The sequence below is a fragment of the Eptatretus burgeri genome, chromosome 5 (genome assembly GCF_056783735.1).
Source record: "Eptatretus burgeri isolate ZD-2024b chromosome 5, Ebu_testis_v1, whole genome shotgun sequence".
NCBI classification, from domain to species: Eukaryota; Metazoa; Chordata; class Myxini; order Myxiniformes; family Myxinidae; genus Eptatretus; species Eptatretus burgeri.
This window is the reverse complement of record NC_140965.1, coordinates 47371556-47397942: the sequence shown is the minus strand read 5'-3', so window position 1 is coordinate 47397942 and position 26387 is coordinate 47371556.

The window sequence follows — 26387 nt, the reverse complement described above, 5'->3', positions numbered from 1 at the left end:
TATAGCTTGATGAGCCAATACGTGGAGAGGTAACACCACACGTGTGGCTTCTTCAACTGGCATCGCTGGTTTCTCAGGTCCCTTGTACCTTTGAACCGAAATGTCTTCTGTCACAGGTGTCTTCATTTCATCACGGGTCAATCGTGTGATGATGGCTTCATCTTCAGAAGTGGAAGATATCTCCTGATCTTTTATGGTAAGTAGTACTGCAAGAGAATATGTTGAAAGAAGTCCATTCTGGGATGAGATATTTGTGTCGAAGTTGTCAGCAACAACCTGAACGAGGCCACATTCAGCATTGGCGGTTCCCCTAATCCCGGAGTGAACAGTTGCAGCCTTTGCTGCTGATCCCTTGAAACGCTGAAACTCATCATAGGAACAGGTCACACGATAGTTGTACAACTGCTTGATGAGGCTTTTAGGACTGACTAGAACTCCCAGTGCTTTTTGGAGTGCAGTTGGTCGATTGGTGATCACATTCGTTATGATGTTTCCTATCAGAGCTCCTGGAAGTGTGCAGTCCAGTTTAGCTGATATTTTGGAAAGTATCAATTGAAGGGTTGAACTCACTGCTTCATTAACAATATCTATATTAATTCTAGTCTGATAGGAACTGGGGTCGGACGACAACTGCTTAGATTCCTGTGCAACCTTCTTGGCAATTTGTTCTCTGGAAACATCAATGGCGTCATCTTCATCTGATGCTACTAAGTTGATCACAGTAGATGCTCTGCTGCAAAACAAGATTAAACTAGTCACACCTTCACCAGACAGAACCAGAAGCTCAGAGCCAAGTATATCCAACACTTTGGACAACAGGGTTCGTCGAGAGTATAGCTTTCCTCCATGATCCTTGTACATATTGTAGACTTCTACTGAATTCCAGATGCGCAACATGTCGTTTTTCATCGATAGGATGGTAGAACTGACAGCTGGCTCAGTCCTGAGTTTCTCTGCCACTGTGTGCTGCTGCTGCAACAGAACGGGGTGCCATGAAGGACTTTCTGCAGTCATCATGATATCTCGCATCAGCAGCATGAAGATTGCTGAATCTTCACATCAGCAGCATTAATCGTATCTTGACCTGGCGTCCTTCTTCATCCTGGCGGGAATCGATAACATCTAGAATAGTTTGTTTGAAAGTTGTCCGATCAACACGATCTGCGGTCCTAAAAAGGAGAACTCGCCGCCAACGATTAGGATTCTTCTTATCAAAGTCCATGATGCACTTTTCTCCATAAAAAATGCAATGTTCTTTAAAATCAAATACTATCGTCTTAGAACGGCGGCTTCTTTTGCTTGTTTGAAGCATCTTCCAAACAGACATTACTCATTCGTTTCAAGTGTCTTTCTATTTGTGAGAGTGATCTGTACATTGACACAGTCTCTATGGCATTTGAGCTCGACAGATTCGTCTGCCTGTAATCTCTGTTCAAGCTCTTCATGTATACCATCTTGTCTTGCTTTGCTTGACCGGATGATACTTCACCCTCTGTCTGGACCAACTGTTACCAGAGGTTTTCCAGCTTTAGTTGCATCGCAGGGACTGAAGAAACAGTTTCCCATGGTGATGGAGCCTCAACCTGTAACAATAGAGGTAATTATAAAGATCAGTAAACATTTAATATCTTTGTTCGTATTTTAAAAAAAATTCTCAGGAAACAGGTTCCACCCTATGTACTTTTAAAAATCAATAAAATACACAGTTGCTTTCAGACAGATCATGTTAAATAATAATAAAAAAAACTTGCTTGCAAATAATATCGATCATTCTACTGTATCAGAAGACATTACTCTTACTTAAAACTCAGTTCTCCATGTTTCTTTCATTACATTACAAGCCTCAACTTACTTGATCAGAAACAGTTCATGCTGTTGATCTTCTGAGGTCAGCCATTTCTTCACAACTGTACAGGGGATAAACGGCTCTGCGCAAGTTATTTTCAAACAGTTTTGTTGTTGTATAACTGTACTGCAAAAACGCCGATCGGCGCAGACAAATTCAGGAGGTAGGGTTATGCTAATTTGCATATTAATGAGCTAAATTTCAATGTTATCAAATTGTAAGTGGGTTTTTCATGACCAATGACCCTAAAAACATGGGTTTGGACACCTCAACCAGACTGTTTGGATGCTTACTTCTGGAGATATAAAGAAAAATTGTTATTTTGATAATGGTGACTGCTAATTTGCATATAATGAGTTAAATTTAAATGTTATTAAAATCTAAGTGGGTTTATCATGACCAGTGACCCTAAAAACATGGGTGTAGACACCTCAACCAGGCTATTTGGATGCTTACTTTTGGAGATATTAAGAAAAATAGTAATTTTGACAATGGCCACCGCTAATTTGCATATTGATGGATTTCTACAAAAATGCTCAAGGGTACCAGAGTGGCATAAATCGGAATATTCATTCAGATGGTCTGGTGATCACAAAAATGCAGAGAAACATTGTGCGGACCCTAATGCACGCTTTTCTGGCCAACACTAGGACTATATTCTTTTACACCACCTTATTTAACAGATTGCATTAATTCTTCATCACTGTTGTTTGTGTCCTTTATGACGTCCTTACAAACAGTAAGTTTCCTGTTTGAAATGATTTTCAATTTTGTTTGACTGCCATAGAGACTAAAAAAATGATACCCCACTACTCTCTGCACATGCACAATCGGGATGAGATCCCATACAATTTGCTAAATTCAGAGTCAAAGTACATAACTACTAAACGGCGGATTTGAGTTCCAATTCATATTCCGATTCATGTTCTACTGTGTTCAAAATATAAAATTTAATTGAAACTATTTAGATCCTCTTTCATGGACTGACATCTTTCAGACAGACACACAAACAGACTGAGTGAACCAATTGCTTAACCCCACTTTGCGCTACGTGTGTGTGGGGTAAAAAGAGACACTCAAGCACCTACGCAACGTTTTAATAGTTGCTGCTTTACAGTCAATAATTGGAATCAAAACTGTTGCTTAGTCCGTTTTGTAACCGGGTTGTAACAAGTGTGGTCCTAATAACGGGTCCCTGGAACTACCTCCACCACCGAAGATGGAAGGAGGTGATGTTTTCACCCCTGTCTGTCTGTTTGTGTGCACGATATTTCAAAAAGTTATGGACGGATTTGGATCAAATTTGATGGGCAGGTTGGGTGTGTGACAAGGACAAACTCATTCGATTTTGGTGAAGATTCTGATCCCGATCCGACTACTTGAATTTTAAAAGTGATTCTTCACCATTGAGAGATTAATACTAAACTAATATATAGCACAATATCTCAAGAAGTTGAAGATGGATTCGGATGAAACTTGGTGTACAGGTTGGGTCTGTGATGAGGACTAATTGATTCAATTTTGGTGAATATCCGAATGCGGATCTGGATACGAGAATGATGTAATTTTTACTTCACCGTTGAGAGAGATAGGGCTAAAATGATATAGTACTGTTTCGCATGATATTTCAAAAATGTATTGGGCCCAATATGTTCTCGTGGATCAGGCATTACGTGGTGGAGGTATCCGCCCTACTGAGTGCCCTTCTAATTATTTTATGTAACCAGGTTATAACCAGATTCGTGTCAATTATTTGTGTAACCAGGCTGTAACGTGTGTGGTCCATATAACCGGGTTTGTATTCATCATTTGTGTAAACAGGTTGAAACTAGCGTGATCCTTAGAACTGGTTTCATGTTAATCATTTATGTAACGGGGTTGTGAGGATAAAAGTGGGAGAGAAAGGGAGGGGAAGAGAGTTGGGGAGAAGGAGGAAAGGAAGTTTTGAGGAGATAAAAGGCAGACATTTTGGGCCAGATGTAGCATTTGGGCGACAGTGTCCCTCTGCAATTGGACCACTCGTACCGGGCTGACTGCGTTGGGATATTTTGTGCGATCTGGGGAGTAAGGGAGGGGAGGACAGGGGAACATATGGGGCATAACACGTAGGGAAGAGAACGGGGGTGGGCTCACAAGTTCTTTCAATTTTGTGAATGTGAAAAGCCGTTGTTTGTTTGCACGAATGTCATCAATCATCACGAATGTCAAATAGGAATGAATGTTCGGTTGCTCATTTGCATGAATTTCATCATATACTGTTCCTTTGCTTTCCCCAAAGAAATGGCTTTTTAAAAAGCTTAATATCCATCATGATCTCCATCGCAGCACTCCCAGCTCGTTCCCCGAAGCACTATTACAATTGTGTTTCATTTCCAGCTATCTTACATCGTATTCTTTATCTTGTTAATTGATTATAAAGGGTAGGCTTGCGAGATGAGGAAGATCTACAATATCCAGAGAGCTCTCCAGGATGAGGCAATCAGACGAGTTCTCCCAGAAAGATTGGTGAATCGACCTCCCTTGTCGGACCTGAGCCCATTAGAGAATTCTTCCTCTTGAAGTCGGAAAAAAAATACTCTTCACATTGACATGTCTGTATTAGGTGACTTAAAATCAACACCATGTACACACTGCGTTGAATTGGTTGAAATTGATAGGCGACAGGGTTAAACTGCACATCAGAGTTAAATTGATGATTATTAATATCGGAAAGTCTAACCGATATATGCTCATGTTTTGTCATTATACTTTTTTATATTTATTTTTTGCCTTTGTGGACACTCGCATGATGCATTTGGCACTATCACAAATCATGGAACGTCATTTTGAATGGTAACTAGCAAGTCTTAAGTAAAAAAGTAAATCGGTGATGACTTTAACGTCTTCCTGCATCATGTAAGTGGGGTTGGGCTGTTTCGAGTGCTTGGCTGAGCATGATGCCGGACGATGATGACACCCCAAGTTCAAATTCCATTTAATGTGTTCAATGGTCCATTGTCCTTGCATGTGATACATGTGGTACAAGATGCTCCACACCTGGCATCTTTCTTCCGATGCTGTAAAATTTAGCCTTAGATGCTGTAAAAACAGAAAAAGGTATAAAAACATTGATTCTTTACAAACAAGAACTTTAAGATTTTTACTTTGATCAGTGCAAGCCAGTTATAATGGATAAAACATTATTCTTCCCAAGCAGGATCAAATCATTTCCCTCAATAGTAGCTCAGGGGATCCTCATTATTATGTCTTTAGGTAAAAACATTTCACATTAAATTGAGAGCCTTTTGCATGGAATTATTGGAAGTCCATGCATTTATAAGAACATTTGAAGCAACTTGGAGGTGGTTTTAGGAATCGACTGCAGAAGGTTACATAAATTTATGACTCAATTGACAAAGCAAGAAAAGACAAAAGGATAACCCCTCCACCTCATTAACCGACACACAAACTATTTATTTGTCTTTCTGGATTATCTTCCACAAAATTCAAGTCTCTCTCGTGCCCGTGTCCTTCGTCACATTTCTTTGAGCACCACCTGGTGGAATATTTGGGGTGTAAAAAATATCTAAGACGATACATACACGTATATGTGTATATGTATATATATATATATATATATATATATATATATATATATATATATATATATATATATATATATATATATATATATATATATATATATATATATATATATATATATTGTTGCGGATTCGCGCCCGCCGGCGTGCTGACGGCCACGTAACTCGAATCGCGGCACGTCGCCCACCGGACGGACAATCCAGTCGTGACCCTCTCGGACTAACGCCGGGAACCAGTCACGGGTGGACCTTTCAGTCTCACCGCGATCGAGCCAATCAGCCCCCGCGTGGGATAGGGTTGCTCGCCAAATTCGACCTACCTAAGTACCCACACGGAGGGTAGACCGGGCGGTCGCACCTCGCCGCAGGTCGACTTCGGACACGGGCCACTTAAGCGACCCGTTCCGTACTATCGGGATAACCGAGCGGTGTTATTCGTCGACCTCGACGGTTCGATTAATTATGGGGCGTATTCAGCCCACTACCAACCCTTTACGTGAAGCAAGATGAGGATTCAATGAAAGAAATGACGAAGCGAAGCGGGAAACAGTTCAACACAAAGCACATTTATTCGCGATGAACGGAAAGCGCACATATACAATTCCACCAAAAGCACATAGAAAAGAAGAGAAACACAATGCAATTTTTACACAAAAAGCAAATGCGACAATGCAGATCTAATACCGATTACGCGAGCACACGGCAACACTTATGCAATTTTACTTCACAGACGGCGCCGACAACACATACCCAAAACCAAGGAAAAGAACACCCTCAAAGATGAGGCGGGCCTGAGGCCGAGACCGGGTCGGGCCTACCCGTCTGGTGATGAGACACGGAGCGGCGATGGTGCCTCAACTCTGCGGGCCTCGCGGGCAGTGTCTGGTAGGGGGTGGGAAAGGGGCCCCCTTGGTCGCACTATCTCAGCGCGGGGGGAAACAGGAGGGGGTTGCTGATGCTCGGGGTATAGAGGATTTCCACTCTGCCTCGAGTCCCGCGACGAGCGTCTCCACCTCGGCCAGGTCGCGCCGTCGGCCTCCCTGGTGTGCAGCTCCCTGCATGATGCGAGCACCCCCTCGTCTGCCCTCGCCGCCTCTCCACAGCTCCGTCCCCTTTTGCTCCGACTCCAACGCACACGACGACGACCAACTCCTTCTTGCTTCTTCTTCCCAACTCCACCGCCCACGAAGTCTTAACTCTCTATTATCTCGACTGACGAACTCGGTCGCTTATATAAGCCCCGTGGCTTCGCTCTCTCATCTTTGACCCCCTGCCTTCGACCTTTCACCTCGCTCCCCATTGGCCCGAGAAAAAGTGGGCGTGAATGCTTTTTGATCCATAAATTTGCATATAGCGACCGCCCTCCAACGCCCTGGAGGTGGGGCCAAATCGCCCCTCGCTCACCGATTGGACGGAACAAAAGTGGGCGTGTGTCGTTTTTGATCAGTTTTTGAAGCGGAAAATCCGTGGTTTTGTACACGCTGTTCGGCGCGCGCCCTGCACGAGTCCAACACCGGTACCCACAAGCGGCGCAAGAACGGTGGCGATGCGACGGTTGCGAGGTGTGACGTGAAGCGGCGCCGCGGTGGGTGGTTGATGTTGTGGTTGGTGGTGGTAACAATGGCGGTTGGTCCAAAATAAAGATAGTAAAAGAAAAACGGCTATCCTGAAGAGTCGCAGCACACATAAATGACATGTATTCCCACTAGACAACGGGTTTGGGCCTAACTACACATATACTTACCGAGATACCTCACCTAAGGGACCTGAATGGTGGTTTGCGAATTTGGTAACCACAACAATATATATATATATATATATATATATATATATATATATATATATATATATATATATATATATATATATATATATATATATATATATATATATATATATATATATATATATATATATATATATATATTCACCCCCCCTCCACCAACCCCCACTCTCACTCTCTGCCTTCTGTTCCTTTTGTTCTGTTGTGGTATGATCAATTCAGTGTTCTAGATCTTCCACGAGCCTTGACTCTGTATTCAAAAAAAGTGTAACTTTCGAATAGTATAATCACTGTTCACCTTAACCCATTTGTTCAATGTAGTTGTTGCAAGAAGTGAAACATGGTTTCAGAAGGTGAGCACCTGGAGGACAGGATTAGAAGGTTCCAACGTGTGTTGGTGTGATAGAAAGGAGAGAATGGGGGGAGGAGTAGCAATCTGGGTAAAGGACAGCATTGTATCAAGAGAAAGGGGTGATATTAAGGAAGGAATTAATGTAGAGGATTGGAGGAAGGAGGAATGGAGGAATCTCATCGGAAGGAAGAGTAGGAAGGAGTACATGAATAATTCAAAAGGGCATGTGGTAAGGGAAGAGTATTGATTATGGGGGATTTTAACTTGCCAGGGATAGATTGGAACTTCCAGGAACAGGGAATGGTCAGAGCAGAAGAGGATTTCCTAGATTTAGTCCAGGATTGCTTTTTAACCCAGTTTGTAGTTAAGCCCACGAGGGGGAGTGCAGTGTTAGACCTCCTTTCAGGTAACGATACCAATATGGTGGAGGAGGTAGGGGAGCATTTAGAAACAAGTGACCATAACATTGTGTTTGCAAAGATTTTGTTAAGGGTTAGAGTTCAGGATAGTAGGGGAGGATATTAGGTTTCAGAAAGGCAAACCTTGAGGATATGATGAGAGGGTTGGGTGATGTAAATTGGGAAAAGCTAGTAATGGGACAATCAGCATCAAAGAGAAATGGGAAACCTTCAAGGAGCATATGTGTCGAGTGCAGAGTTAGTACATTCCAAGGAGGTGTAAAAGTAGAAGCAGAAATAGACCAGGGTGGTTGAGCAGTGAGATCAGGAACGCTATTAAGGAGAAGCAGAAGGCATTTATTAGGTTTAAAATATCAGGACTGGAGTTAGATTTGTATCACCATCAGAGTAAACAGAGGCAAGTTAAGAAAATAGCTCGGCAAGCCAAAAGAGAGTATGAGAAGGATATGGTTAAGAATGGTAAACATAATAGCAAGGCTTTCTTTAAGTATATCATGGGAAACGAGCAGGTAAGGACCAGTGTGAGCCCATTGAGGAATACCACCAGGAGAGTGGTTAGTGAAGAAAGTGAGATGGCAGGCTTATTAAACAGGTATTTTATTTCAACTTTAACATGAGAACAATCAGGAGAATTGCCAATAGCTGAGAGTATCCATCAAGGTGGTGAGGAAAGGGCTTTTACAGAAGATCCAAGTTGAAGTGGAGGAAGTAAAGGAACAGCTAGGAAAGGTAGGAGTAGATAAGGCTCCGGGACCAGATAATATGCACCTGAGAGTATTGAGGGAAGTGGCGGAGCAGGAATGCAAGATATTAAGGGATATTTTCAATAGCTCACTTGAGTCAGGACAGGTACCGGAAGATTGGAGAGTAGCAAATGTAACACCATTGTTTAAGAAAGGATCCAGAGAAGAATCAATTATACCATCTTTTTTTCTTAATTGATGTCAGACACCCTTTTGTCTCTTCGGTTTATAGTATCCTCTACCAAGATACAGACCTTCACCCTTGTAGTATGGGGGAAGGCACATCCCATCCCCTGTAATTATTTTATATTTTCCCAACTCGTGTTTCCTCACAATAACCATCGTATTGTTACGGCTGTGGAAATTCACAGAACACCATAAAGGTCCATAGTTCAGTGAGATCGATAAGTCTGTGTTCAGTTAGATTTCCCCCACCGTTGTTTAATGGGATTTATTCGTGTCACAGGGTTGTGATCCTTTGAGGTAGGTTTTTCTTTTTCTATCGTTATTTTGAACCAACCACATCTCCACCACCATTACAACAACCAACATCGCTCCCCTTAATTACAACACCAACCACAACCACACCTGCCTCTCAACAACCACGCCATCCTCACCACTCCGCCAGCAACCGTCAACATCTCCACGCCACAAACATCGCCTCACCTTCGTCTCCAAAACGACGCCATCTTTGCACCAGCCGCAGCGAGTCCCCACCGAACAGCGTCACTGCAAACAGATGCGGGGGGTTTCGTTGTGAGCACAAGCGACGGTGATTCCCCCACGTCCGCTCTGTGTAAAAGCTTCGCCTCGAAAAACGGATCACAGGAGAGAAAGGGGCGGAGCCAGTGGGGGTCGAAGGGTGTTGATTTCTACCATGTCCACTCTGTGTGGAAGCTTTGCTCTCGGAGAATCGGATCCAGAGGGCCAGTGATCTCTACCACGTCCGCTTTCCGGGCAGAGGTCAGAGGTCAGAGGGCAGAGGTGAGAGTGCGGAGAACAGATCTCGTCTCACCAGCCCTATAAAAGGCCATGCAGAGCACTGGTTCAGGCAGTCTGGAGGGGTCGGAGAGCCGAGTGGAGCCCGAAGTATGGAGAGAGTCAGTCGGGGAAAGCCAAGGAGCTGCGTGGAGACCACAGCCGAGGAGAGCTTGCCAGCGCCAAGGCCGTCCGAGGTGATCGGACCTCGGCGCAGTTCGCACATCGCTGAGGAACGGACGGGGTCTTAGAGCATTCAACTCTTATAGAGCATCAACTCTGACAGAGCACTAAAAGACCCGTTCATTCCTCTCAACCGCGTTGCCGGCTGGGGCCCAGATCACCTCACCTTGGCAAGGCCGCAATCAGGCGCGGCTGTCCTAGCGGCCGTGGGGAACAGACATCGCGACCTGCCCATCGTCGCAAGGCCACAATCAGGCGCGGCTGTCCTAGCGGCCGTGGGGAACAGACATCGCGACCTGCCCATCGTCGCACCACGAGGGTGCAGGTAACCCGCATCGGTCTCGTGGGCTCATTCGGTCAACCAAAGCTCACGCAATATAAAGGTCCACAGACCCTGTCTGCCACTCTTGTCTATGAGAGTGGCCTTTTCCTTTTCTTTTGAGTGAATCTTGTGATGCCGAGTCTGACAAGTAAAAACTGTTTCGTGACTGCACATTAATAATAACCATATTCGGTCGTAGTGCTTCCCTTGCTTTTGTTTGCCTGCATGATTGACTGTATATGTGTACGTGTAAAATAAATGTGCTTTGTTCAAATGTATCCCGTTCGTCGCGTCCTCCTTTCCCCACATTGAAATGCCATCTTGCATCGCGGAATAATTAGTGGGGTTTTAAATACCCGGTAAATAGAATCGGATCCGGCGAGGACGGGCGATAATACCCGCTCGGTTATCACTGCAGAACGGAACGGACCGCTTAAGCGATTCGTGTCCCAAGCCGACCTGCGCCGAGGTACGGTCTCCCGGTTAGCTATCCGCGTGGGTACTTAGGTATATCGAGATTCGGCGATTGACCCTATCCTGCGCGGGTAGAAAATTGGCTAGGCCGTGGTGGGGTTGAAGACCCACCCTTGACAGGGTTCCGGCGTTGCTCCAGAAGGTCACGACTGAATTGTCCATCCGGTGGGCGAGCTGCTACTATTAGTGGAAAGCGGCAGTTCGCACGCCGGTGGACGAGCTGCTACTATTAGTGGAAAGCGGCAGTTTGCACGCCGGTGGGCACGAATTCGTAACAGTATTTATTTATTGGAAAAGTTCACGTAAGTGAATTCTGATAGATATAATTTCTCCATAAAAAGAAATCATGCGATTATCTTGGTCGGTTATCCTAAAATTTACTCTGTATATGGTTTTTCCTGACACAGGTAGATAAACCAAATTTTTGGGTTCCAGATTGAATTTATAACCAGTTGGGGTTGGAGTATGCACTGAATGGAAATATTGTATTTGTTCTTATTCCATCATTATAAGCACCATCAATCAAATCACAGTGAATTAATACCGAATTTATTCCTTATTAATACCGAATCGCCATTATCACTGAATAACGTCTCCTTTGTTGAGGAGAAACCCAATAACTCTCGAAATGAATTATCAATTGTGAAATCAACCTTGTAGTTATTTTTAAGTTTAATGGTTAATTTTGAAGCATGTTTTTGAATATCTATAACAATATTTTTTGGTTCATCACCCTGTTTTTTCATATAGTGGGGCAGATAACAGCAATTTTTGAGAGGAATCGTGCAAATGATGATACAAGCATCAAATTTGGCACATTTGTTCTCCAGGGGATTCTAATCAAATCTGCCTGATTGGCCATTTGAAAATCCAAGATAGCGGCCATTTTCAAGATTGCCGCCAAGTTAGCCTCCCGAAGATGACTTTTTGCTTAGAAGTATTTGTAGTTGTCCGATTTGCATGATCTTGGTGTGGACTCCTATGTTTTCAATCCTGCTGGAGTGGATTTTCCTGTTTTTAAAGCCCCCTGACGCACTTTTTCTGATTTTGCACCACTTTAATGATTGTCATATGAAGCTAAGACCTTTCTGCAACCAGGCCCTGGCTAGTAAATGTTCAAAGTTACGCATACCATGCGAATGTTCCTCCAGCTGCTACTGTCCACATATGCAGCTGCAGAGTGCTGTGCAGGGGAGCACTGACTGAAAGCACTTGTATCTCCGGTTGCAACCTTTCTTACAGGAACACTTGGTCAGTTCCTGACAGGGTCCATCTGCAATACTGGGTAGTGTTGTCCAACATATATGCCACGTCTCTCCTTTCTGTGTCCATCCCCATTCAGCAGGACTGCTCGTGTCTGGACTGAAGATGGTTGCCTGGCCCCAGATGATCCCAGCCTGATAGGCCGCATGCTTTGCATGTTCTCTGATGGCTGCCTGTGTTGGTGGAATTGAGTTGTACGGCCTCTGCTTGCGGGCAAAGAGATCCGGTCTTGCTCCGTCCACACCAGTGGCTGCGCTTGATCTGTCATACATCAGGACAACGAATCTCTCCAGCCTCTGCAGGTCAAGATCACAAATCAATGTTGGATGCTGGCTGAGATTGGTGAATGTTTCAGAAACATCATCAAAGACATTCCAAGTCTGCCATGCAGTTTTCTTCTCTTTACCGCGGAAGGCAGACACGACGTCACATCCAGTGAACGCATGGAAGTATGGGATCCCTCGAGCTTTCTCAGGCCCTATTGCAGAAACTACCTCATGGACTGGAATCCATCATGCCTTGGCTCCTTGGCCAAAGGGAATCCACATGTTCTCAAGACCTAGTTCCTGTAAGGATGGCAGTAGAGATATTGTAGTTCTCGTTCTCGGTTATACAGTGCCACCAAGCAGGCAGGGTGATATTTCAGTGATTATGCTACGACATCCCCTACACTCAGTTTGGCAAGGAGTTTTCTATCACTGAGTGTTTTTGCACATTTGTTTATTCTCTTATTCAATTTCATTGTCATTGCTTCTCTAAGCTCACCCCCTTGGGTTTCGCAAAGAAAACATTCTTGTGTTTTAGCTTCTTGGACCTTTCGTGGGATCTTACTTCTACAGCCCTCATCACTAGCACCTGCAGGGATTGATCTTTTTTCACCTCTGTGTAACTTTGTGTTGTTAAATAGAAGCCTGCAACTCTCATGATATCATGCCTTGTTTTGTCTCAAGTTTTCCTATATCCCACCACTTTCGTCAAGTCTTACAGGGTCTAGCTTGATTGGTAGTGCATTGAGTGAGTGAAACAGAGGAATATTCCTTGCCAAGTTCATTATACCCATCATCTCCTCTTTTGGTAGGATTGGCCTGGGGGGACTTTAGATCTTCTTTCTTTACCTCCTGACATAGGCAACACTTGGTCCAGACAGTGTTCCATGATTTACCAGTAGAACTCGCGTCCATGGCCAGTATGACGGTCAGGGTCGAGGGTTTATCCTTTTACCACCCTGTACCTGTATAATGGACACTTTCCTGTCTGGGATACAACTAGGTTTATGCATCTGCTCTACACCTAGTCCGACCGTTCATCCAGTGTCATAAGTCCCGTGCTATCTGTACACCATCCAGATAACTAAAACCCCGTTATCCTTGGCTCGGCTCTCCCGCGCTGGCACGTCCTGTCGATTCAGGTGCGGCTGCCTAACTCATCCGGGGTTGATTAGGCAACATTTGGGACACTAGTAAGTTGTTGCAGTATGATGCCAACAATGATGCCAACATACAATTCCTACTTAGCTGACACTGAACCCCATGCTGAGTTTCACAGCAGTGATGTCACAAATGTGCCTTGGTAGTGCCCGACAATCACTCCTTCAAGAAATTCTTACTTGGCGATGAACTGGAAATGTTGATTAAAGGACTGGTAAGTGGCCTGGATTAAATCAGCACATCTGTTTCATCAACTTCGTGCACTTCGAAATTTTGGAGCTAGATGTACTCCATCACACACAGAGACCTTCTGTGTGCCACCCTCATCTAGTTTAGCCCACGAGCCAACGCGGTTTACCAGAGCGTGGCCGATGCCATGCACTAGCAACTTCTTGGAGCCATAGATGAGAGTTGGGCCAGTGATGAGGACCAGTGCCAGTAGTTCATCCAGGGGATGTGGCCGACTGCTGAAACAAAGGTACTACCTCTAACACTACACCCCTACACCCCATGTATAAGTAGCTACTACTACATACATGTTAAGTCGTGCAAACATATGAAAATCATAAACAAATGTGCAAGATCAGAAAAAGTGTGTCAGGGGGCTTTAAAAACAGGAAAGTCCACTCCAGCAGGCTTGAAAACATAGGAATCCACACTTAGATCATGCAAATCGGACAACTACAAATACTTCTAAGCAAAAAGTCAACTTTGGGAGGCTAACTTGGTGGCCATCTTGAAAAATGGCCGCCATCTTGGATTTTCAAATGGCCAATCAGGCAGATGTGATCAGAAAGCCCTGCAGAACAGAAATACCAAATTTGATGCTTGTATCATAATTTGCACGATTTTTCTACTATCTACTACACTAATAAGGCGAGGAATTTCTGAAGATATTTGAGAAATCTCATATGCTCCGGGTGAAACTGTTATTGTTTTGTATCCACTTCCCGGATTATAACTAAACTTGTCATTTTTCTCGGTGATATTAAATAAGGTATGATAACTTTCCATGGACAATAAAGACACCTCATATTCTTTTTTTTGCGTCAAGTTGTTGTGGTTATGGGAATGAAGATGTGTGGTCGCTTGTTGTGAAATTAAAACTAAGGATTGTGCTTCTCATCTTATTTAATATGGGATAAAATGTCTTTGCATTGACATTTATTAATTATTTTCATGTTCATCAACTGGTATAAAATGGCTGATGCTTCATTAAAACAATTGTTATTTCCAGCCTTCTTACTAACAGCAATAACAGTCTATTGACAGGGGTTTGAGCAGAACTCAAGAACCGTAATTCATCATTAAATATCAATCCCTTTTCTTGAACAAGATGAAATATTGCTGGTTGTTCTGTTGGAATGAGTCCTGCCTTGGTTTTTGAATCCACTAAATATTCATTGTTTTGACGAGCCTTCACAATATAATCAGGGGGTTGATTAATCTCTTCCGGTTGTTGAAATAATCCATCATCATATTCTAATTCTCCTATATGCTCTAATTCTTCCTCCATCATTTGACTGAAATCTTTTAACATTTGAAGTTTTTTAGGAGTATATTCTATTGTGAGAACTGTGGAAGCATCTATAATTTTTTCTTGGGAAGTTTTTAAAAGTGGTTCAAAATTTTTCTTCGTTTTCTTTGAAATGCTTCTTCCCCGTTAGTTTCTGCCTGCATTTCTTCCTTATGTCTTCCTGTTGTTTTGCAACTTTTGAAACCAACCTTTGATGCTCCTTAAATCTTCTTGCTCTTTTTTTTGCACCCATTTATTTTTTGGAAAATATCATTCAATGAATTATAAAGGTCAACAGGGAAATTTTCCTTTTCTTCATCATTAAAGTAGATGTGTTCAAATAAATCCTTTTCTTTAAATATTTCATCAAATTCTTTATTAACATTAATACGAGTTGTAATTTCTTCTTCACTAATACTTGTATCTCTGCTTTTCATACGTTTGCGTTGCGTTTCTTCATCAACATCAAAACCGAATGATAAAAACTTAAGCCCTCAGATGTTTAATAATTTGTCTTATTCCTTCTGGATTAGTTTCTCATATCAGAAGACCACCAGATTTTAGTTTTTTTTTAACTCACTCTTACAATGTTAATATTTTGTTGTACCAAGAGAAACCTCCTAAAATATTTGGCCTTCATTCCTCAATCGCATATGTTCCTCTTCTGAAATATAGTAATAATCTTCACCTTCCACTTCTCCAGGTCTTATTGCTATAGTTGTTGTTGATACAACACGAATTACATGGTGCTTTTTAAGCAAATTTACAATATTCTCATTTGTACTGTACAAGAACCTTGATTTATGAAAGTTTTTTCCCAGAAGCACATTTACCCACAAGATTTATAATAATAGTTGTCATTTATATGTGTAATTGCTTATAAAATAAATATATATCTTTTAATATCTCATCTTGTTTCACAACAATATATTTCTACTTTTCAGTCGTGCACTTCATATAATCCCCAAATTCCTTTTTGCTGCATAATGTAGAACAATTGTCTCTCCAAAAATTGTTTATATCTATTGAATTTAACTTGAATAAAATAAAAGTATTAGCATTGTTTCTTATTGAGCGACGAGGGAGTTGAAAGTATGATTGACTAAGATAAATACAATTACAAGAAGAATGTCTCCCTCTTGTGTAGTAGCTATCAATTACCATTTGGTTTCTCTCATTAACACAATCATCAAAGACAACGACGTTCATTTTTGATTTATCCAAATCTTGGGGAGAAGGTGTATCATCCGTATTATCACTAAGAATACAAGTTATTGGCTTTAATTTCTTTTTATATCTCTGTGTTTCACAAAATAGTTGTACGATATCTTCAATGTTGTAATCAATTAGTTTGTTTTGAAGTTTAATTAAACCGATTATATCTTCTTTTTGAAGACCAGCATTAAAAACTTGTGAGAGTCGTTGATACTCAGGTTGAAAACTTGACTTTGTGAAAAGTTAAATTTTATCTTATTTTCCCAAATGGGTAAAAAAATCATTCATTTATATATTTGGAAAACAGGTTATTTAATTTGTATTGGCTTTTTTAGAAACTCTGTTTTATCCTAACTTCAGGTTTCATTTCAAGATAATCCATTATTTTATTTATACAATATCTTGTGTTGATATTTCCCTGGAAATGACAATCATAAAATAATATAAATCATCAATCCACGAAACATGGTTGTCATTTGTTCAGTCTCCTCTCTTGTAAGAAAAGGTGTATTATTATCACCCTCATACTTTACATTCATTTCTCGAATCAATCTCGTAAAGTAATTCATTTTTGGTGTAAATCTCCAAAAATTATATTCCTTTTTATATTTTTTATTATCATTAATTAGAAGATAATCACAGAACATACATTGGTTATAGGCTTTTGACTGTGTTTAATCCCCATCTTTCACACGCAGGACAATTCTCAAATTTGTCATGTGGAGAATCAGGAAATTCAAGAGGCTCAAAATCTAGTAAACTATTCATATTTATTAAGTAAAACTTGACTTGAAATAAAATTCATCTTCGGTATCATCTTCAGTACTTTTATTCGTGCTTTCACAATCATCCATAAAACTACTTTCATAACTATCGTTTGAACAGAAAGTCTCGGTATCATAACTGTCAACTGTCTACTGTTCCAACAGAGATACTATCATCACTCTCATAATCTTCAAAATCTTCAGTTGAATAATGACTCATATTTAATTTGTAGAAAAAAACATTACCATCTTTATCTATATACTTTTTTTCATTAACAGATTCAACTACTACATTTTTTTATATTAAAGGTGATTTTAAAAAGGTCCTTCACTAATATTGAACGAAATGTCATTTCACCTGATATATTAACATCCTTTATTTCATCAGGATTTAAATCTTTAGGGTTGTTGAAAAAAATACAAATTTCTCCTTGCATATTACAGATACTCTGTCCAAAACTTGCATATTACAAATACTCTGTTATCTTTTCTTTCTAAAACTTCATCCATGAGGTTTTTCTTTTTTGATACTTTTTCTTGTTTCATTGCTTTTTCTAGTTTTGAATATATTTCCAGGAGAGGAGAAACTTTTGTTAGAGCTACTTTAATTGATGTTCTTCCAGATATACTAAAAGCCCTTTCACTGAAGGAAATTGAAGAACTCATATGATTCACCATAATTGTTTTTATCCGATAGTTGTTATATTTATCTTTATTCAATTTTACATCCTCGACATATTTCTCAGTATCTTTTACAAATTAAGTGATTGATTGAAACTTGTCTTTTGTGTCTTGATACATTGTATTTATTAAGTGAAAAAAATTGGAGGATAAAATGGTTTTAAGCACAGATTCACCTATAAATTAAATGGGATTTTCATCAAGAAAATTTTATATAAAGAAAAGAAAAAAGTTATATAAATATGGTAAATACAACGTACTAAGATGTTTGTAATCATGAATATAAATGGTATTTAAAAACACCTTCAAACCAACAAATACAACAACAACAACAACAACAACAACAACAACACATCTTACAACAACAAACACACATCCAATCTTTTCAGACAAATATCTCCACTTGACCAAGAAACAAAACATGGCGATAGATGTGATAATGATATTCTTAAAATTTTTTTCTAATAAACACCTTCAATCACACAAGCACAAGAAGAATGAAGAAAGGGAAGGTGCCACTAAATTCTCCATTGAAAACACTGATGGAGCATTTTGAAGGACATATAAAAATAATATTGTTTTGCTTTCAAGACCCTGGACCATCTTCAATCATGGAAGCTGTTGATATGGTGAAACAAAGTATTGAAACTATAATTAAAAACACATTAAGTGAAATGAAAACTTTTAAGTTTTATATGGGAGTAATATTGAATATGGTAAGAGAAGGTGATGAAACTACTCCCTATATGGGGACAAACCATCACTTTATTTCATCATTTCAAGATTTTGTAAGATGTGATGTTTACGATGAACTCCAGAGATAAGATCAAGATGTTGATAACACTGTAGTAGGTAGTGGATTTGCTATTCCAAAAATAATCTTTTTAGATATACACATCTTAAAATCAGACCCTCTTCAAGCTTCTTCTTATATTGATTTACCAAAAGAGATAAAACTTAAGAAAGCCGTTGTTAATATACAAAACAAAGATAATAAATGTTTTCTATGGTCTGTTCTTGCTCACTGACATCCTCCACAATGGAAACTTGAAAGGGTTGAACATTATAAGAAATACGAGAATACATTAAATGTTTAAGATTTTAATTTTCCAATGTCATTGAAAGATATTTATAAATTTGAGAAAATGAATAATGTATCTGTTAATGTTTATCGATTAACGGATACAAACAAAGTTCAGATATTAAAAATTTCAAACAACTATAAAAATGATGAAGCACACATTGACCTTCTCTACTTTACTTCAAAGGAAAAATCACATCATGCTTTCATCAAAAATTTATCAAGATTAACGAAATCACAACTATACAAGAGAAAATGTAAAACGTATCCTTGTAAGAGATGTCTCAACTCCTTTCACACAAAAGAACGATTAAATCAACAATCGAAATATTAATATTGTAGTAATCATAAATCAACCGTAATCAATTTACAAAAACGGGTAAAAAACATATCTTACAAAGATTTTAACAAATCTATAAAACATCCGTTTGTGATTATGCTGATTTTGAAAGTATCCTTGAAAAGATAGATACTGTTTCTCCAAATCCAAATAAATCATACACAAATAAATATCAAAACATACTACTGTGGTTTCTGTTATTATATCAAATCATCTGTTGGTGATGAATACAAGTTAGAACTTTATAGAGGAGAAGATGCCTCAGAGGAGTTTGCAAGATGATTGGAAAAAGACTATAAGACTAAGAGAAATAATGGTTGAAACCAATAAACCAATGTCATTAACAAAGGGAGAGAAAAAGGAATTTAGAAAGAACAGTATCTGTCATATTTGTGAGGAGAAAATTGAGGGAGAGGTCAAAGTTAGGGATCACTGTCACCTTACTGGAAAATATAGAGGTCCAGCTCATTCCCGTTGTAATCTTAATTACAAGCCCCCAAACTTTATTCCTATCTTTCTTCACAACAACGCTCTCGATGACACACATCGACTTATAAATGAACTTTCAAAGATATCTGGAGTTATTTCTGTCATTCCCAACACAGATCAAAAATACATCTCATTCACAAAAACAATTCATACATCCCCCATAATCCATATCAGATTTTTTGACACAAACAAGTTTCTGGCAAGTCCATTATTTAACTTAGCATCAAATATTAAAAACTTACTGAATCTTAAATCACATTTCTCAAATAAAGAATAAATTGATCTCTTATCGCAAAAGGGAATATATCCGTATGACTGCATGTATTCATTTGAGAAGTTTAAAGAAACACAACTTCCTTCAAGGGAAAGTTTCTATAGCAAGTTGAATAAAACTCATATTTCCGATAGAGATTATACACAAGCTAAAACATTTTTGGGAGAAGTTTAATATAAAGAATCTTGGAGAATATCATGATTTGTATGTTAAAACTGTTGTATTGTTATTGGCTGATGTGTTTGAAACTTTTAGAACAGTCCGTCATAATAAAAATTCTTATGGATTAGACCCTGCTCACAATTACACAGCCCTGGGTTTGGCTTGGAGTGCTATGTTAGAAATGACAAAACAGAAATTGGAATTAATCAGTGATATAGACATGCTTTTAATGATAGAGAAGGCTCAAAGAGGAGGAATATCTCAAGTATGTTCCAAGAAATATGCTAAAGCAAGTAACAAATATCTTCCTGATTATCATAAGAATGAGGACAACTCTTACCTGATGTGTTATGATGCTAACAATTTGTATGGGTGGGCTATGTCTCAATCTTTACCTGATGGAAATCTTAAATGGGTTAAAGAAAAAGATTATGAAAAAGTTTTACAAGACATTGTTGTCTCCTCTCAAAAAGAACTGGATGAAGCTGAAGTTGGATATTATTTTGAGGTTGATTTAAAATATCCAGAAGAACTTCATCATAAACATAAAGACCTACCTTATGCCCCTGATTAAGAAAATCCAAGAAAAGAATGGTTAAGTGATTACCAACAGTCATTTAATATAAAAGATAAATCTACAGAAAAACTACTTACTACATTAAATGATAAAGAAAGTTATGTTTTGCATCAAAGGAACTTGAGACAATATTTATCTGTTGGGTTGAGAGTGAGGAAAATTCATAGGATTTTGAAATTTTAACAAAGTCTTTGGTTGAAGAAGTATATTGATTTTAATACAAAATGGAGAACAGAAGCAAAAATAGATTTTGACAAGGACTTTTATAAATTAATGAATAATGCTGTATTTAGAAAGACTATGGAAAATGTTAGGAATCGACAAAACATAAGACTTGCTCCATCTTGGAAACAGGCTTCAAAGTAAATTCATGGACCAAGATTTGAGCAAGTGGAGGTGTTTTCAGAGAACTTTTGCACTATTCATTTGAAAAAAGAGAGTAATGAAATGGATAAACCTATTTATATAGGAACAACAATTCATGACTTGTCAAAGTCGTTAATGTATGACTTTTACTATAATAATTTAAAATCAAAGTACAAGGATAATGTGTCATTGTTATATATGGATACAGATAATTTTATATTAGAAATTAAGACAAGTGATGTATATGAGGATATGATTGATAATATTGATATATATGATACAAGTAATTATAAGTCAGGTGATGTGTTGTTTTCATCAAAGAATAAAAAGGTTATTGGTAAGTTTAAAGATGAATTGGGTGGGTAGGTCATGAGTGAATTTATAGGATTGACATCAAAGTCTTATGCTTTCATGTATATTGAATATTGATAATAATAACATTGAAAGGTGTGATAATAAGCAAAAGGGAATAAAGAAAAATAAAATCAAGGAAACAATGAACTTTAAACATTATTACAACTGTTTAACCTTAAAGAAGTAAGAGTACAGAAAAATGAATACAATAAGAAGTTATAAACATCAATTATACACAGAAGAGATAAATAAGAAAGCATGAGGAGCTTTTAATGATAAAATATATATTTTAGAGAATGGAATCAATAGTCTCCTTTATGGTTATAAGTATAAGTGTTAAGATATTGGGTTGGGAATTTTAACAAGCTACCGCCATCTTTTTACTGATTTATAAATGATAGAACCAAGCAATAACCAAACCAAACAGTGGAGATGTAATCAGCCTTGGTATTTAAATGGGAAACATCAAGGATGTGAGAAATATCAAATAAGTCTAATTGAAGAAATAACCGGGATAAAAGTTGATAAAACAAATAAGCGGATAAATTTAATTACAAATAAGTTGGAGGATGTAAAGAAAAAATTAATATCCTTGAACAGACTGAAAACTTTGATGGTTGTCAATTGAACAATGGAAAAACAATTTACTGCAATCTCAAAATGATATGTGGCACAGGAGGTGGTCAAATAAGAGCATTAAGAGAAGTTTATCATTTCATTTCTGCTCACCAAAGACACTTAAACCAAGACCCAAGTCTCAAGTTATTATTTGTGAATATACTCGATGGAAATGTATGTTGTGAGAAAATGAAGTTATTCCCTCAAGTAGAACATGGACAAATATTCGTTGGTTCGCTCTTTGAGTGGAATGAAAATATGAAAGGGATGAAGTGCTTTAATCAGTAAGTCTCAATCTTTCATAGTCTCAATTTTACATTTGCTTGTATGGGAGGGAAGGGGATAGGTGGGGAAAAAAAAATCAGTCTCCTATTTTGAACTTTTGGGGCTTGAGTCAGTTTTTCCATTTTCCCCCATTCATTTGAATGTGTGTCCCAGAAACCCCATTTATCGTCTACTCCCGTACCCCCTCCCCTGGAGGGGAAAATACAAAAACTACAAAAATTAACAAAAACACTTTATTTTAAAAAACTATATAAAAAAAAAACATTTTGCATTTTCTTCTTTTAATCTTGTGTTGATAAATTAGTGTGGTGTTGATGTGATGCAGGCACCATGTGCTGAATGGCCTCCACCTGTGTCTCAATTTCCTTGTGTTTCCTTGTTTTCAAAGTAGCTATGCTCTAATAATATAAATTTTCTTATTTTTCCTTTAACTACTCTCCAATGATGTACTTGAAAAAATCATGGTCTTGGAATGGTTTGCCACACAGCTCAGACTTGAGATATCAGAACAAATAGTCACTCGGGGCCAAGTCTGGGCTAGAGGGTGGATGATGCAATTTTTCGAACCAGCAGGTTGGGCAATACAAATATATAATGGAGCATTGTTTCATGAATGCAGTGATACAATACCAATAACATAACTCCCAGCAATTCAATGGAATTGGCATTCTTGGCATTTTGACACGGTAGGCCAGGGTTCGACCAGCCTCATTGACATAATGGTTGGAGCATCCGCTTTGATTCTGGGAGGTTGGTGGTTCGAACCCTGGCCAAGTCACACAAAAGGCTTAAAAAATGGTATGTGCTGCTTCCTTGCTTGATGCTCAGCACTTAAAAGGATAGAGCATGGCCAAACAACCATAGGTTGGCAATAATAGCACAGGGTTTGGGTCTAATGGCCTCCTCCTATATCAAAATATCCCTGTAAGGGAACTCGTATTATTATTCTGGAAAACCTCAGATTATTTCAATATTCACACTCAGTTTGTACACATAATTGTATAGACTAATGAGTTATTGATGGAATATGTCTGCCCATGCCAGCCAAACTTGTTGTGGCTTTACTACACGTCTCGACTGCCATGGCACGACTTGTACATTGAAATGCATAGCATCAGAGGAACAGAAACGTATCACCAGAAAAATGCTTAAAACTACATGGGGCAGTTCAAAGTTATACAAATGAGAAACAATACTTCAAAACATGTTAAATGTATAACAAAACATATTTATCAATTAAAAAAAAACATTTATGTTATATCTTTACAACTATATGCACTTATTTGTGGAATAATATTTTTGAAAAATGTTCGACCAATGTGAGTATCTCGTTCTGAGAACGTTTTGAACGCCTTTTGTACATGTGAACACCTCCGAAGCGTTCATTGTTAACACCAGCTGAAAGGTCCCTCAAAATGACAGGTAACCCTTCTGTATCACACTATTCAGGCTTGAAAACTTGGGCTAAAACCGAAATTACATACATCTTTCATTTATTATACAAATTGGTCATCCCTTTATTTGGGAGGTATACAGGCCACAGACCGCTGCAGTGATCACTCCCAAAAATAATAAAAACAACAAAGAGCAATCAGAGATTGCAGATGCTCGCCAGGACTTGTTTTGTGTGGTGTATTTTGTGTGGCAAATAAATGGAAGGATGCACTAGATGAAAGGTCGGTGATTGTAAATGAAAGGTCTAAATGGTCTAGTTGTAAAGGTCAAAGGTCTGAAAAGTGGTAAAGATCAAATGGTCTGAAGGTCTCAAGGTGGAAATGTAGAAAGATCTGAAAAGGTCCAAATGGGTCAAAAGCATCGAAATGGTTTAAATCTAAAGGATCTTAAAAAGTCAGAGGGGTCTAATGCGTGTAATTTAAGGTCTAAAGGGTTGGAATTCTCTGAAGAGGACTAAAGGGTCTAAAAAGGGTCTAAAGGTCAAAGGGGTCTACAGGGTATTAAAAGGTCTGAAAGGTGTGACAGTCTTAAGGATGAAAGGGAAGAAAGGAGTCGAAGGGTCTTTGGGGGTTCCAAAGGGTCTAAGAGGATCTAAAGGGTCTTTGAGGTTTAAGGGTTCTAATGGGTGCAATGGGGACTATAAGGTCTTAGGGGTCTTAAAATATCTTAAGGGTCCTCCGGTCCTCTGGATCTTTGGGTTGTGAATGGTCTAAAGGATTTTAGGGGTCTTGAAGGATCTCATGGTTCTTATAGGTCTAATGTAATTCATACACATACCCCCGTTTCTGTGCAGACAGACAGACAGACAGACAAATAAACGGACCTAAATATGCATAAATCATCGTGATCATATCGCTCGGATAATTCCAATTGCACTCGGCCATGGGCTGACAACAGAGGCCTGGGGCCAAAGGCCTATGCACCTTCATAAAATGGGGGACGTATGGGTTTTTTTCAGGTTACAACAATTGCGGGTGGAGTCAGGCCAGCTGTCCAACCAATGGAGCGAAGGCAGTCCATCCACACATACATATACATATGGAATAGCTCCATTATAGTATAATAATGTTGTAATCTGGAGTAATTGTGCACATATCTCTGATATAAGTCAACACTCGCCTTCTAGTCCGTACAATAAATAAACCATGTCACTGTTAAATTAGCTCACAATAGATGCAAAAGCTATAACTGGGTTCTGAAACATTTATATTTATATATGCTTTTGACCTGGCAGTGTCATTTCAACACTCATGAAAGTATGTAAAACATTTGCGGTGGTGAAATGCAGGTGTTCTGGGAAAGCTTTGGAAACAGTATTTTGCATCACTTTCCCTGCTGTAACCCTTCACTTGCATCTGCTCAACACTGACCTTAAGTATGTGGGTGCTTTGCATATGATGTGTTATATTTACACCAAAAAATACATGTCTTGTTCAAGGGAATTAAAAAAACAAATCGAATTTCAACACCTCTGCTTCGTAAACATGGTAGAACTATGTATCTTGGAAATAACTTGTAGAAGATGGCAAATGTGTGTATGGATGTGTGTGTATGTATATGTATGTATGTATGTGTATATGTGTGGAAGAAAAGTCGAAGAAAAGTTTGAATTACTGTTTTCAAGACATTCTCCACTATTCTCGTTGAACGAACCCCAATTTTTGAGGAAATTGAGCTAGCAGGTAACCAGGCGTTTAAGGATGACTCCAACAGGCCTCGCACTCTGTTTATTCCAAAATTGGGGAAACAATGCAGAAACATCCTGGAGGTTGAGATTCCAGAAAATAAAGGATTTTGAAACAGTGGCTCAGGATTCAGTATGCCTGGTGTTTGTTTAATGGTTAGGGTGGTGGGCTTTGAATCCTCGGGTCCTGAGTTCAAATCCCGCTCAGCTGTTGATTTAATACCAGGTGGGGTTAACTCGGCCTGTCATCCTTCCGAGGTCGACAAAATGAGTGCCAGCATGCTGGTATACTGTGCCGGAATGGCGACCCGTCCAGGATTGTGCCCAATAGCCAAGGAGACTGCTTAAGCAGCACCAATACTCTGCACAGAGTATGGACCCAATCTCCTCCTCTCTCATGTATAAACTTTTGGGCATCGTATGACACCTCTAAACGTTGCACTCCGAGGACTTACCAAGCATTCAAAAGGCTCTGGTGAAAACGGGGGAGCTGAGACATATTAACGCGTTGCAGGTCGATGAGGAAGAGTTCACAGTCATATTTCAGACCTTCTGCTTTATGCAGCCAGGCGTTTGTGAGAGGTCGCCAAGGAAGGAACACTCATTGTACAGTCAGCGCTTTGTCGTCAAAATCCGAAATGCCATTATCCGATTTGGGGCATGCATCAGATTTGGACCACCCGCATTTTGGGGTCTGTCGACCACATCTGGGACAAGGTAATGTCCACATCTGGGTCTGGGACCACATCTGGGACAAGGTAATGGTCAGGCTTTCGGTGACATCTTGGATGCTGCTGTCCTGTCTGTGTCTGTTTGTGGTGAGGATGTTGAGGTCGTGGAGAGATTCACTTACCTTGGCAGTGATATTCATGTCTCTGCTGGCTGTGAGTCAGAGGTCAATAGACGTCTGGGTCGGGCCTGGGGAGTCATGGATTCACTGGATCATGGGGTGTGGCGCTGCCGGTACCTGTGCGGGAGGACGAAAGTCCGAGTCTTCAGGTCCTTGGTACTTCCAGTCTTGCTCTATGGGTGCGAGACTTGGACTCTGACCAAGGATCTGAGACGGAGACTTAATTCCTTTGGTACCAGGTCTCTTCGGAGAATCCTTGGCTATCGCTGGTCGGATTTTGTGTCCAACGAGCAGTTGCTGAGAGA